Source organism: Cygnus olor, chromosome 7, assembly GCF_009769625.2.
Source record: "Cygnus olor isolate bCygOlo1 chromosome 7, bCygOlo1.pri.v2, whole genome shotgun sequence".
NCBI classification, from domain to species: domain Eukaryota; kingdom Metazoa; phylum Chordata; class Aves; order Anseriformes; family Anatidae; genus Cygnus; species Cygnus olor.
Window position 1 is genome coordinate 10,600,481 of NC_049175.1, and position 13,253 is coordinate 10,613,733.

General features: G+C 44.0%; 1 long non-coding RNA gene across 18 annotated transcripts in view; it reads right to left on the reverse strand.

Moving 5' to 3' along the window:
- The window catches only part of LOC121073045, a 77,995-nt gene that overhangs the window by 19,668 nt on the left and 45,074 nt on the right, over positions 1-13,253 (reverse strand). For 14 of the 18 annotated variants that reach the window (XR_005821484.1, XR_005821495.1, XR_005821491.1 and 11 more), the window contains one exon: positions 1,338-2,138. The exons of 3 other annotated variants lie outside the window; for them this stretch is intronic. This is a non-coding gene — a long non-coding RNA (uncharacterized LOC121073045). The remainder of the gene's footprint in view (positions 1-1,337; positions 2,139-13,253) is intronic. One more of the 18 variants, XR_005821488.1, reaches the window with a different exon arrangement.

Below are 13,253 nucleotides of genomic sequence, written 5' to 3' on the forward strand. Positions count from 1 at the left end.
TGGGTGCCAAAAAATACTAACATAAATCTCACATGTGCTAAGTGTCCCCTGAAAGACAGCTTTTACTCTGGAGGAGTTAAGAAACAGCCATCTTCCTGTACCTTGCACAAGAGCATTTTGGATCATCGAACTTGAAAATACAAGCATATAAAATGAGCACTTGATATTTCAGCTAATCCATTTTAAATGAATATACATGCAAACACTTCTTTTTGAACATGGCAATTGGGGACAAATTGAAGGCGATTTTTAACTTTAACAGAAGAAAAGTTGCTTTAAATAGTGCCTTTGGTATCTGTCAATTAGAGCTATTGCATTGCTGTCAACTTGCACTCCTTTAGTTCCAGCTTTGCTCCATCCTACACAGATCCGTACAAATCAATTGTCTCTTCCAAACATGCACTAACCACTGGAAAGTGAAATTAATAAAGTGTGAAAGAAGCTGATTCATAAAGCCGACGTTCCTGGGCCCAACAACTCTGGGTTTCTCCCCTCCAGCTAGCTGTTTGAGATAGGCAGGCAAAGTGGTAAAAGATTATCAAATTGCAACTGTCACTCCTGACAAAATGCATCTGAATGCTGGAAGGAATTTTAGGTTTTAAGCTAAAACACTGCCCCAAAGGGTTCCTCAGAGGCTGTCAATATCTGTACCTTGGATGGAAAGCTACCACTGAGCGCAGTGTGTCCAACATATAGAACCTGCCACGAAATGAAGTTCTTCATAAGAAAGCTCATCTCAGTCTTGGTTGGTAACAATAACAAGGAGACAAGATGAGACCATCAGTCTCAATTGTGAAGACAATGTTTTCCTCCCATATTATTCTGTCTGTCATGTTCCCTTCAGGTTCTAAAGGAATCCCTGTCTCATACATCATTATTTCCCACAAAGCTTGAAAGCCTTCAGGGGGGGTTTCTTCCTGCCCACTGTACCAGCCTTGATGTCTGAGTACCTTCAGAACAGTGACAGAGGCCTCTGCCAGCAATAAAGGGGAACATCTGCATACCAATTAAACTGCTGAGCTCTGAAGAGTTAAAAAAAAAAAAAGCGGGGGGGGAAAAAGCCTTGAAAGTAAATCTGAGCCAAGTTCTAATTAATGCCCTAGGCCCCGATTCACCACAGCACTTACGCATGTAGTTAACTTTAAGCACATATTTAGTTCCATTGAAGTCAAAAGACAGCATCGAAGAGGCAAACTACATTAGCACAATTTAATACTCTTTGGGCTAATTAATTGGACGTAAAAATTAACTATGAGAATGGTATTCCTTATTTTCCTTGCTGTGATATTTTCAGATATGAATACTTGGATGCGGCTGGAATAAGCAAAAAGCACTACCTTGGCTGGCTGCCATGGGCTGCTGAGTCCTACAGCTGTGAAGGCCAGTCCCAAGGAGCATCTACAGGAACTGAGCTCTCTGCTCCCTGCAGGCTCAAGTCTGTATCCTCCACCTGGTGGAGGTGCACAGGCACAAAAGACACAGTCCTTGTCCTGAGGAGCAGTAATCTAAGAAATGAAAAGAACCGGCAACAGATCAGCAAATCCATCAGGCAACGGACGGCACATCAGAGACAGCTTTCCTTTTCTCTATAAAGAAGTATTTATTCACTGCTGTGCATCGATGTTATTTGTGATTAGAGATGGCAAGGAAGGGCAGCAAACAGGGCTGGGTAAACCAGGTAGGCTAAGGGTAGAAGAGAGTTTGGAGACAGAGCTGGTGAGGTTACCAAGAGAGGCACTGTCAGGCAGGGTTGTGGGGACAGCAGCAGTGTTTACATCTAACAGGTAGGCAGACTGGAGCTAGCCCCAAATGTGGACAAGGGCTTAACTTTCCTCAATTTAACTGGAGCAGGACTGAACCCTGCAAAAAGGGAGCCCACAGTGCAGTCTCCAAATAGCCAAATAGTCCCAGGTACACCCAACCCTTTTCTCCATATGGTAAGCACAGAATGGTGAATTGCTGCCAAAACTACAGCAAAAACATGCAGATTAGCTTTGGTCTGAATGTGGTCTCCAAGCTCAGAACAACCAACTTTTGAGCTCCAGCTGACTTCACAAAGGCAGGTGTACAACCAACCATTCTGCAACGCAGGATGCAAGGAGAAAACGTGGTCAATAAGGGTCTTCTTGATGGAACTTCTGCAAAAATGAAATCACAGAAAGTTAGCTAAAGTATCACTAAGGTTGTACATGGACCTATAAAAGCTAGGAAATTGAGAGCAGGGAACATAAACTCCTGGCTGGCAATACTTCTTTATCTCATCCATTAGGAAAACAAAAAGAATAAAAACAAACCCCAAAAATTAGAATGCCATGAGCGTAAAACAAAGTACCAGTGCAGCTTTTCAGATTAACTTTGAATTTCCTTGCTTTCATTGGTTTAAGAGCTCTATTGTTACTCTCTTGTTTCTTTAATCGCAGACACTAAAAATTCTTTTATCTTTCAAAGTCCTTAAAGTCTGTTATATAAATACGTAATTAAAGCCTCTTTCAACTGGGTATAATTTACTCTATAGTTTACAACAGCTGCACTAGAGCTATTACAGTTTATCATTTAAAAGCCTAATTAGGGGCTTCTTAATTAGCAGATCCTTCAGTCACTAGACTGTGACTGTGTAAAAGATGCTTGGCAGCTATCGCATGTTACAAATCTGCATGAAATGTTTGCCTGAAAACAGGGTATGTGCAAGTCCAGAACCACATTAACTGCCCCATTAGGTCAGCCCATCTGAGCACGCAAACCTCCCCGCTAAATCCACCCTCTTATCTCTAAGCACACAGCTTGTCTGCAGACATCCGTTCCCCTCGTGCACATGTTGTGGGGAACCACCTGAATATAGAGCCACGCAGGCCAGACGAGACATAGCTGAGGTCCGGAAGAGTGACTGGCAGGGGCAAAGGACAAACTGCTCAGAGCAGCTCCGTGCCTGCTCTGCACATCACACACCTGAGCACAATTCCTTCTGCTGCTAACTTCCAGCCCAAGTTGAAAGCTGGAGTCTGGACTCCTCATATAACCAACCTCCTGAATGCAGGACAGTCAATCCTAGAAGACTGCTCTACTCTCCACCTGTTTCCTGCAGCCTTTCCCAGAGCACCCCTAAGCCAGCTACCAGCCCAGCTGAGCTGAGCTGCTGTGCCAGTCCTTTGATGTGGTGACTCTCATGTTCAAACACAACCAGAAGAGAAGATGGGCCTGTGCCCGCTGACTGCTCAGGCTGGTTTCACATGGCTTGTCAAGTGCTTTCTCCAGTGAACGCAGCTCCTCACTGCTGCTGCCCTCTGCTCAGGAGCTGTGCCACTGTGCTGAGTTCAGCAGGCAGCTCCTCCGCGGTGCCCAAAGCACCCACATCACTAGGAAGAGGAAGAGGATCCAGTTATTGCCCCTCGTTTATAATTTCCAACACAGATTTCTCATTAATCAGTACCAAATTAGCAGTCAGACACCGAGATTTTAATTGCAATCTTTGTCTAGGGTGGGCTGTAACTGACAGGACTATAACTCCTTCATCCTTTGCCCCCGGGTGGCATGGTGTGGGGGGAGCAGTCAGCGGAGCTGTAGCTCATCTTGAGAGGAATCGCTCACTGAAACGAGCTTGCACTAGCTCAGGGCTCTCTGACCCACCACTCAGGGAGCAAAGGGCTGGTCCAGATCGTACTCTGGAGGACTGGTGGGTTTTTGTTAAGTTTTCATCCACTCATAACACAGCAGCTGTGTTACAGAGGGTCAGATTTGGGGCCTGCAGCATTTGAGAGCATTGCTTTACACCATTCAGTGACAAAAATCAGGAGATTTTATTGACTGCAGGATAATATAAATCAGTTATTGAAAACCTGTATCATTAGCGCTATTGCTTTCCAGTGGTAGATAGCTGCAGTAATGGATTGGCCTCTCCATCTTATCCTCCCACTGGAAAACAACATACACAGGCTGATCAATAACCTGATCTAAGTTACTTGTAAACGTGTCAGGTGCAAATATCTCCCTTTATCAAAGGTTTTAGAAACCAGATACTTTTCCAAAATTTAGGCCAGGAAACAAATTGCTTTGGATAAATTGTTGTTATGGTGGAGAACAGCATAGCCAGATCCACCCACATTGTTACAAGGAATTTTTAAATAGACAGGGAATAACTTTATTATATGCATGTATTACTTTGTGGGGTCAATAGCTCAAGATGTTCATTTGCAATAGGAAAAAAATTCCATTTGAAAAGCATTTTTTGTAACATCCATGTTGCTGAGAAGCCTCTATTTGATAGCTGGATTATTTCATCAGAGGTGTTTGCCACTAATTTCTACAGACAAAATCCCTAAAATGCCTTCAAAATCAATACCAAATTCCACTGCCATTACTAGGGCCAGGATTTCATCCTATTGTACCACAACATATTACCACTTACTATAGTGTTGCCAACTCTGAAGTCAATGGAAACCCCACAGGTCACAGCCTCATTTCCCCACAGATAAGTGGAGAGGTTACAGAGGTGTTAAGGGCCTTCCCTATATAAAGGTGGTACCACTTTTACTCCATCAGTGTGATTAAAGCATGTACACATATTTCTTCCCCTTATGCTGCTCTATCTCAATTGCACATGCGGAGAGGGGATGTATTTAAGAAGATTATAAGGCAGGTCAGAGGCGGGCTGAAGCACAGTTACATTACAGCCTGCAGGGACCTCCATGGACACCCAAAGAAGCAGCCATATGCTACCTCCTGCTGCAGCACTGACAGCAAGGCAGCACTTTGGGGGTGACCAAATGCTAGCCAGGGCTTTCTGAAAGGGGAGATGTCACCTTCAGAATGCCCCTGGGGCAAGCAGCGTACAGAATCAATGGAGAACTTTACGGGGACAACGGATTTCTTTGAGGTGGCGTTCCTGGAAAACTTTGCACTCCAAGTTCCTGGAAGTCCTTGCACCCTAAATCAAACACCCTTTTAAACTGGTCCTTGCTGTACAACCTTACATAGCCCACACGATACTGCTGCCCACTTTCTTCAGTTTGGAGGTTAAGTGGCATCCAAAGTGATACCATGGAAAAGATTTTATCTGAATTCATTTTCCACTGACTTTTGTGACACAAGAGCACAGGTGGCCTTGCAGAAGAGGAAGAGGCCACAGTAAGGTAGAGGCTGAGTACAGGTTGCCGCAGCCATAAAGTGGAGATGAAGGCTGGAGAGAATCTCTGCCACGAAGACTGAAGACAGGGAAAATAACATTGTGCTGATGTGTTTTATTTCAATTACTTCCTCCCAATGTGCCTGCTGGCCCCAAGCGAGTACTGTGAACCACCAAGCACCTGTGCTCAGCCAACCACCCTCCCAGCCTTAAGGCTGGCGGCTTACTTGCCCCAGCCCCAGAGCCGTTGCCTGAACCCTCAGATGTTACAGCCCTCCAGGACTGAAGAGGGGAGATTTATACCGTTCTATATTCATTTTGCATGGAAGCAGCCCACACACCTTTCATTCCTTATGGATTTGAAAGATCCAGTGAACCAGGGACAGATTTGACCTTGCCTAGGTCATATGCACCTTAAGATGTATTCAAATGAGGAGACCCCCAAAAGAAGAAGAAATGGATCCCTTTGGTAATTAAGAGATCCCTTTTTAATGGGGCAAGATCACAGATTGCCATTTTGTACAGTTGTCTGTTGTTCTACTCCCCTTTTTTATGTTTTTGATAAATGAAAACACACCAGAAGAGTTCAGCATCTTCTTTCAAAACTTCTCTATTTCACTAACTTGTTCCAACCTCCATCACAGCTCTTCCCTTGTCAGCAACTGTACCATCACGATATACCTCTGCCCACGCACAAATGCACTGGTTGAAGGTATGAACTGGAATCCCTCCGTTAAAGGAACAAGCAGGCATCCCAGAGACTGACACAGCTGCTATTTGCATGTAAAAGAGCAAAAAAGGTGCATGACTGAGCTCAAATTAGCATGAGCAAAGCCTCCCACCACATTTGCAAACTACTGCTTGCACAGTGGTGCTAATAGAGGTGCACGTTTTCCTCACAAAGAAAAATTTCTACCTCAGTGATAAGGAAACTTGTCTAACAGTGGTTCACAGAATTTAACATCTCATGAACTTTCAAATCCCCTTTTTTCATATAATTTACAGAGTGCTTGGAAAAGCGAAACATAGTGGATGCAGAGTGAGCTGGATACGCCCAGGTTCAGTTTTGTCTTCACTTCCAGCTTAATTCCTGAAGCTAGCTATATCAATGAGCCACGTTTTCTAAGGCCTCCATCGCTTTTGTGCTGTGGGAGATCATTTATGTCCACAAAATCTTGCTGAAGGCGTGCCACTTCATAAACTATAAGATCTCTGGATTTTAACACAGTCTTTGTCCCTCTGTGGCCATGAACACACATACATAATGTGCACACACCTACAGAGTCATAAAAAGATCAGTTGCTTCAGCAGGCTGTTTAAACAGTGTACTTGTATTAACTGTCCCCCAAACCAAACTGCATATCGAGCCCTTGTTGCAGAGAAGTTACAGACTTTTTTTACTTTATTGTCATACTTCTACGGAAGCTGTTGGAACAATTCAGTGCCTCCACTATTGACACAGTAGCTTTGGCTCATCTGGGAGACTAGAAGGAACAGCAAATGCAGGCATTAATGGTAATAAAAATCAAAGCTAAACTCAACATGAAGAGGAACAAATTCCAAAATGAAAAATTCGATTACACAGTACCTGTCTCCTGTCTTGCCTTCCTCATTATACGTAGAAATTAACCCTGTCATTAAGTACTTTGATCAGGCTGTAAATAAACAGCTTATAATGGCACGAAATCTACCACAGCAAGCAGGCAAATGAACAAGGGGAGAAATACTGACATTTGGGGCTGCTGTCAGACATCAAGTGCTCCTACTCCCTCGGGGCCAAACTGCTAGAGTAAATGGGGTTACGCCAAGGATGAATTGCTCCCTCCTGGTTTGTGCTACTTCTAGAAAGTTTCAGTAACAATATCTAAGAGGCTATCATCTGGAGATCAGTAGCATTGGTTCGAGATCTTTGAGAGATGTTTAAATGGGGTTGTTTTAACTGCTCTTAGGTTAAAACTCAGCATGGAAATTCCCAGCCCATGATGGAGCTGAAGCAGTTACGTGGTCAAATTGGTCCAGGTTTCCATTGCTCAGAAATGAAGTATGGCACCCTTTCATGTACTCCAGCTCCAAACATTTGTCAATTGAATTTGGACTGCTTCCAGGCACTAGTACATATCATAAGCAAGATTTCTGGGCAATTGAGTGTTGTTGTTTGTGTTTCTTTTTTTCATTTGTTTATTTGTTTGTCAGGATTTTGGAGTAGAATTTGCTTTCTTCTGGGATGTATTTAACTCAGTGTAACTCTACTTACTTGCCATGCTATCTAAATTCCCTGCACAACTAGATTGCTACACAACCAGAGGTGGCCAGGCCAACAGCTCTGCCCCTGGCCTGCCACGAGTCCCTTACCATTCCTGAGCCCTGGTTTCAAGCAGCTGTGTTTCCCCGTTGGCTTTTTGCACCTCTTTGCTCAGGAGACCCCCAGTGTCCTCAGATGGACTGAGGTTGGCCAGGTGCAACATCTGCCCCCGAGCACCACCTGGGGGTACTCCGTTTTGTTTAGAAAGTACAGCTTAGATGCTCGCTCCTCTGTTCTCCTAACTGAGCTGCAATGGGATTTCTGGTGATTTGCCAAGCACAACAGACACAGATGTACGGGAGAAATCCTGACCCAAGCAAGGCAAAGGCAATTTCCCGCTGTCTTCAAGGTAGCCAAGATTCTACCTTTAACATCCTAATAAAAGCTTGGAAAAACACTAATCAACCCCACAGATTATTTTTTTCTTTATGCATTGCTAAACATACTGCAGAACAGGCATTTTATTATTCCTAAAAGCACTAAAGACCAGCATCTCCCCTCCTTCTCACAACTCATTCCTTTATCCCATTGCTACAATCAGTTCCAGGACATTATAGCAAGCCATTGTTCAAAATTTCTGTCACCACAATTTAGAAAACACTCAGTCCTAGATCAAGACAGCTCAGATAAAACATCTCAGGTGCTGTGTAGCTTCCAATCATACTGTTCTCACTCTATACAACCGCATCTCTGCTCTTACTTACACTCCATATACCAGCCGTGTATACAAAAATGGTCCTTTCCAGATCCACGAATACTCACATGCTCTTTTCTGTACAAAGTCATACAAAGAATACAACACAACCCCAGTATCAGCACACACAAGGCAAATAATACTATGGTTTTGGATACACACGGAGGTTTTGACCCCAGCTGCAGTGGGGGTGGGCACTTTGAAGTAAAGGTCTGTAAAGGTGAGAGGATGAGCAGTCACCCTCTGTCTGGGCAAAGGTGGGAGGGCTCGTGGGAGGTGGGGCAGCAGGGAGGAAAGGCACTCACAGAAGACAGCTGGCAGGGGATGGAGCTAGCTGGAGGCAGCATTTTTACATCTGGCTCTAATGAACTTGACCAAACTCTTTCAGTGCATATGTAGTCCCTGATAATAAATCAAATCAAATATTTCTTTTGAATTTGCAGTTCCTGTTCAAATTCAGTAATTTAAGTACTGGCAGGTATTTTGCCTGCACTGAAAGTTGCAGGAAGGGTGTACCTGAAATTTCTGGCAAACCTAGAAGAGCCTAACAATCTAGGCTGCAAATGCACATTACATATACTAACTACCATATCATTATTATTTGACACTTTTACAACATGTCAGCTTCCCTTCTAAAAATAATTCACTATTAATAGCAATTTTATGTAACTAGCAGTATGCCAGGGATCTCTCACAGATCCCATCCCTGAACAGGGCATTCACACATCCCCAGATTCAGCAAGGCAATCAAATCTCAACTGCAGTATCTTCCAGTGATTACTCTTTCATTCACTTACTCAGTAGTCAGGTTTGATCATGCTCCTGCTGAACCCAGTAACCAATCCAGCCTTCACTGGAAAACTACAACGTGAAGAACAAATTAAGGACTCTAGTCCTGATCAAGCAAGACATTTTTAAAGTGTGACTCACCTGTAAGCGTATGCACTGCTTTAGTAATTGATGGCATCACCTAAGTGCACAGTCAAGCACACGCTGCAAACACCCCCCTGACAGCTAGTTCCATAACCTGGGAAAACTCCCTGGTGCAGCTCTGGAGCTGCTCTAGAGTAATTCATGAGTAACGTGCACTGAAACGTATCCATCTGGAAAAGTGTAAACAAGAGGGGCAGAAGCAGGTAGAGTGGAACTGCTTTTCAAAACACACTTAATGGCTGTCGGGAGGCAAGGCTGGAACCTTGTTTCAGGCTTAGAAGTGAACTTGGGAAGGAAGGCAGCTGCTCAGGGACCCAGGATGAGTCACAGGAGCTCTCTAAGGGTATGTGAAGAAGCTGGCCTACCCGAGTGGCTTTCAGGGAATGGTAAGAATTGTAGTCAAGATACATGAAGTTTTATTAAAGGTTTGTTTTCACTAAACCTTTGTTCCTGCTGTTAAACTGGCTTTAAAGCAGTGTGATACTTTATTCTACTAGTAAAAAAAACAGTCAAGGAGAACAGCTTGTCTCCAAATGCGGCTGGATCTGCCAGGTAGGGATGTCTGGGAGGGAAGCACAGCATGCCCCCAGGTAGGGGGTAGCAGGAGGTGAGGCCTGGGGCCAAACTGAGGCTTTCACATAGAACCATGGTACGCAGCACCTGCAGCTGCCATTGATGCTAATGGGAACTGTTGGTACTCAGCACCACTGAGGCTCTGTCTCTAGCAGAACAATTTATGATTTCTTGATCGTGAGTTCATTGATTACGTGATCAGGAGCCTGCACCAGAGACATACCCTTGCAAGGAACTTGTTTTCAGTCCTCCCACTTGGAGTGGGCGCACATGTATGGGCTTCCCTGTATGAGATGAAGTACGAACGCCAGCCACACATCTGAGAAGCTAGTATCTCAGTACACCCCCAGCATTCCCTTCAGGGAAAACTCCTCCAGACATCTGCATATTTAACACAGGTCGCACATCCAGAAAACACTGCTTTCATAGGTCCTAGCTTTCCTGACAGCGAGCTAGGGCTTGTGGCTAGAGGAATACAGGCCTACAGAAAAGCATGCTAAATGTCAATAAATGCAGGCAATGTCAATAAATGGAGGCAATAAATGTCAGGAGAGCAGTACATAAAGCATTTCATACCTGAGTCAGAGAACAAAAGTATGAAGCTTCTTGGAACAAGGTCTAACTCTCTTTCATATCTGCAGACCTCAAAGATGCTGTCAGGTAAAGAGCATGAGTCATGGGTACCTACAACATCCCTTCCCAGTAGCCTTTGTCCTATCACCCAGCCACTGCTCCTTTGCTAAATAACCAGAAATTTGTGGAGAAATATTTCTTCCCTGTCTTATCTGCCCATGCTCTCCAAAGATTGAACAGTAAAAAAAGCAGAAAGAAAAATACTACCACTTTCAGAGGTGTCCCCATTACAGAAGTCCTCACTTCATGAAAAGCATTGTGGTGTAGCTGCTGCAACTACTTCCATGCAGAGACATCCCTGCTGAGGTGCCTACTCAAAGATGCAGGAATCCTTTGGAAATGGGGTCTGGCTGCCCTCTCATTTTCCCTGCAGTCTGTATTTGCATTTAGATTTTGTGTCTGCTGATTGCTGGCTAGGAAGAGTTGATAATGACATGACACAGGCTTCTATCAAAATATGACAATTTTGCCTTTTACAAGTATCTCCCTGTTCTCTTCTGCACCAAAGAGACTTCCCTGCTGGTAACATGGGGCAGTGACTGAACAGTGCACTGTTGACTTTCTTGGAGTGGCAGTGATTTACACCACCCAAAGATCCTGCACACCATTCCAGCCATTTCTTTGTATATTGTACACTCTCTACTTCAACAAGATTAGGTATCATGACTTAGAGAACAGAGTCACTAAGAATCAAGATGGTATTAAACCAGGCATGTTTGCTTCCAAGGTGTGAAAATGATTCCTAGCTTGGGCACTTGGTTTTCAAGTAAACAGCCTCAGGAGGCCAAGAACGGGTGAAAAGCAGAAACTGGTAATTCCTTTCTGCAGAACGGGATAAGAAAAAGCGGTGCCTCTAGAAAGGGACCACTTGGTAACACTCTAACTTCATTTCCAGCTGCTTAATAAGTTGAACAGTTCAAAATCAAACAGAAAAAAAAAAACAAAAACAAAACACAACAACAACAAAAAAACACACACAAAAAACAGAGAAACTGTTCTAAAGGAACAGTTCTTGAAATCTTCTTGGATTACTTGAGAAGCACATATTAGTAAGTTGTCTCAAATTGAAGGGATGCAAGACATGGACTCCTGATGGCTCTTGAACAGGAGACCTTTATTGCCCTTTTTCACCACTACATATACTTTCCCCGTAGCCCCACGCGCTGTCCACGCGCCCGAATCTGTCATACAATTGGTTAGAGACCATCAGACACGCACCTTGAGCCAGCCAGCAATTGGCCACTGCCCAAAGCTCATCTTTAACACTGTAGCCAATTTACTTTATCTCGACCTTGCTCAAGTTTTTGGTTCTACCGCTGTTTTCCTCATTATCTCTAACTCAGGGACGTGTGAAACAGCACAAAGCTCCCTGCGAATTTCTTTCCCACATCAAATGACTATGATTGTGGTCTTTTCTTACTAACTGCTTTTGTTTCCCAAAATCACAACCACAAAAGAGTGGAATAATGGCAGTAACATATTGAAGTACTGAAGATAACACTGGAACAATTACTGTCAACAGGCTGCCAACAGCCTCAGTCAAATAAGTAAGCCTACAGCACGAGCCTTTCCTGTCCAGTCACTGCTACTGTCAGCATCAGCTCCTACAGAGCATCACATTACTGTAGTAGACAACTCTTCCCGCATCTGCCATTTAAATCCAGCTATAGACACAGGAACCTAAGTGAATCATTAAGAAAGCGTAGCTGCATGTGCCATGACCACTAGTGGTCACTTTGATGAGGTTTTTTGTTTGTAATATTTCCTCTGTATCAGGAGTCTGAACATCCCATCACTACATCTGTAGAGTCTGTTTCCCAGCAGAGAGGAAGCTTGTCTCTGCTCCCCAGAAACAGTTATAAGGCTGGTGGTATAAATAGAACAACTGTCCCGCTTACTCTGTAGTACTGAACTGGTAATTAATGCATAGGAGAGTAAGTCTTGAAACAACTCCACCCTTCCCTGCTTTATCGTCATCACTGATTAAAAACACATTCAGGTAATTTTTGTCATTGATTCCAAGTTAGAAGAGAAATTAAAATATTTGCTGACCTGAAATTGCTAACACTTGGCTTTTAAAAAGTTCTCTGGAAGGCACGGGACATGCAAACTTGAAGAAAATTTCTTTTTGTGAAATCAGAGGAATGTTTTTCAAGTAGCTGGTGGTACAGAGGTGCACATGATTCTCCTGGGAAGGAGGTGAAAATGAATCAAACAGTTCCAGGAGTGGCAGACCATTGCAGCCATGTCCCTTATTCATCTGTGTCCAAAGGTTCCTTGGTACAAAGGAGGCACAAGCTGTGGCTGACATTTCCCTGTATTTGAGACTGTCGTGACATCTCACTCCCAAGTGCCTCTCCTCTCCTGGGCCTATCTGCATTTTCTTTCCTACCTCCATGCACCTATTGCATTAATTTTGGTTAAAAAGGTATTTCCATGTGTTTTCATGTTTTCCAAATGTTGATGAAACTAGTTGGGATAACCAAAGTTACACAGGAGGAAGGGCACACTTGCTCTATTGGCCAGATTTCAGCTGTACAATTAGAAGTCCCCCAGACTGTTCAGCACCTGCTTTGCCCTGTACCTGAAGAAGTACTTCACCACACCTCCACAGTCCCCAGTGTTTTGGGGTAGCACCCCACAAAAAGGAGCAGTTTCCTGCAAATCCTGTGCCCTAGAGGCTGCCTCAGCTCCAGCCAAGCACTCCAGAGGCAGCTACTTCAAGCAGTCTTGTAGAAACCAGCATCCCCTGCTAACTGAGGTTCATTGCAATGCAGCAACAGGTCAAAAGTAAGACACAGACACTTACATATGGACAAAGGCAGGGATGGTATTCCCATCCATCCTTCTTATGCAATATGCAAAACCCAGCGAGCTGAGCTTCCCTAGTATGGCCAGCACATAAAATGAGATTTCAATGTGGGCAAGCAGGAGGCCATACACAAGTCTGGAAGTAAAGGGGTTTATTTCTTACTGACCAGCTTGATAGCAGAAGTGCC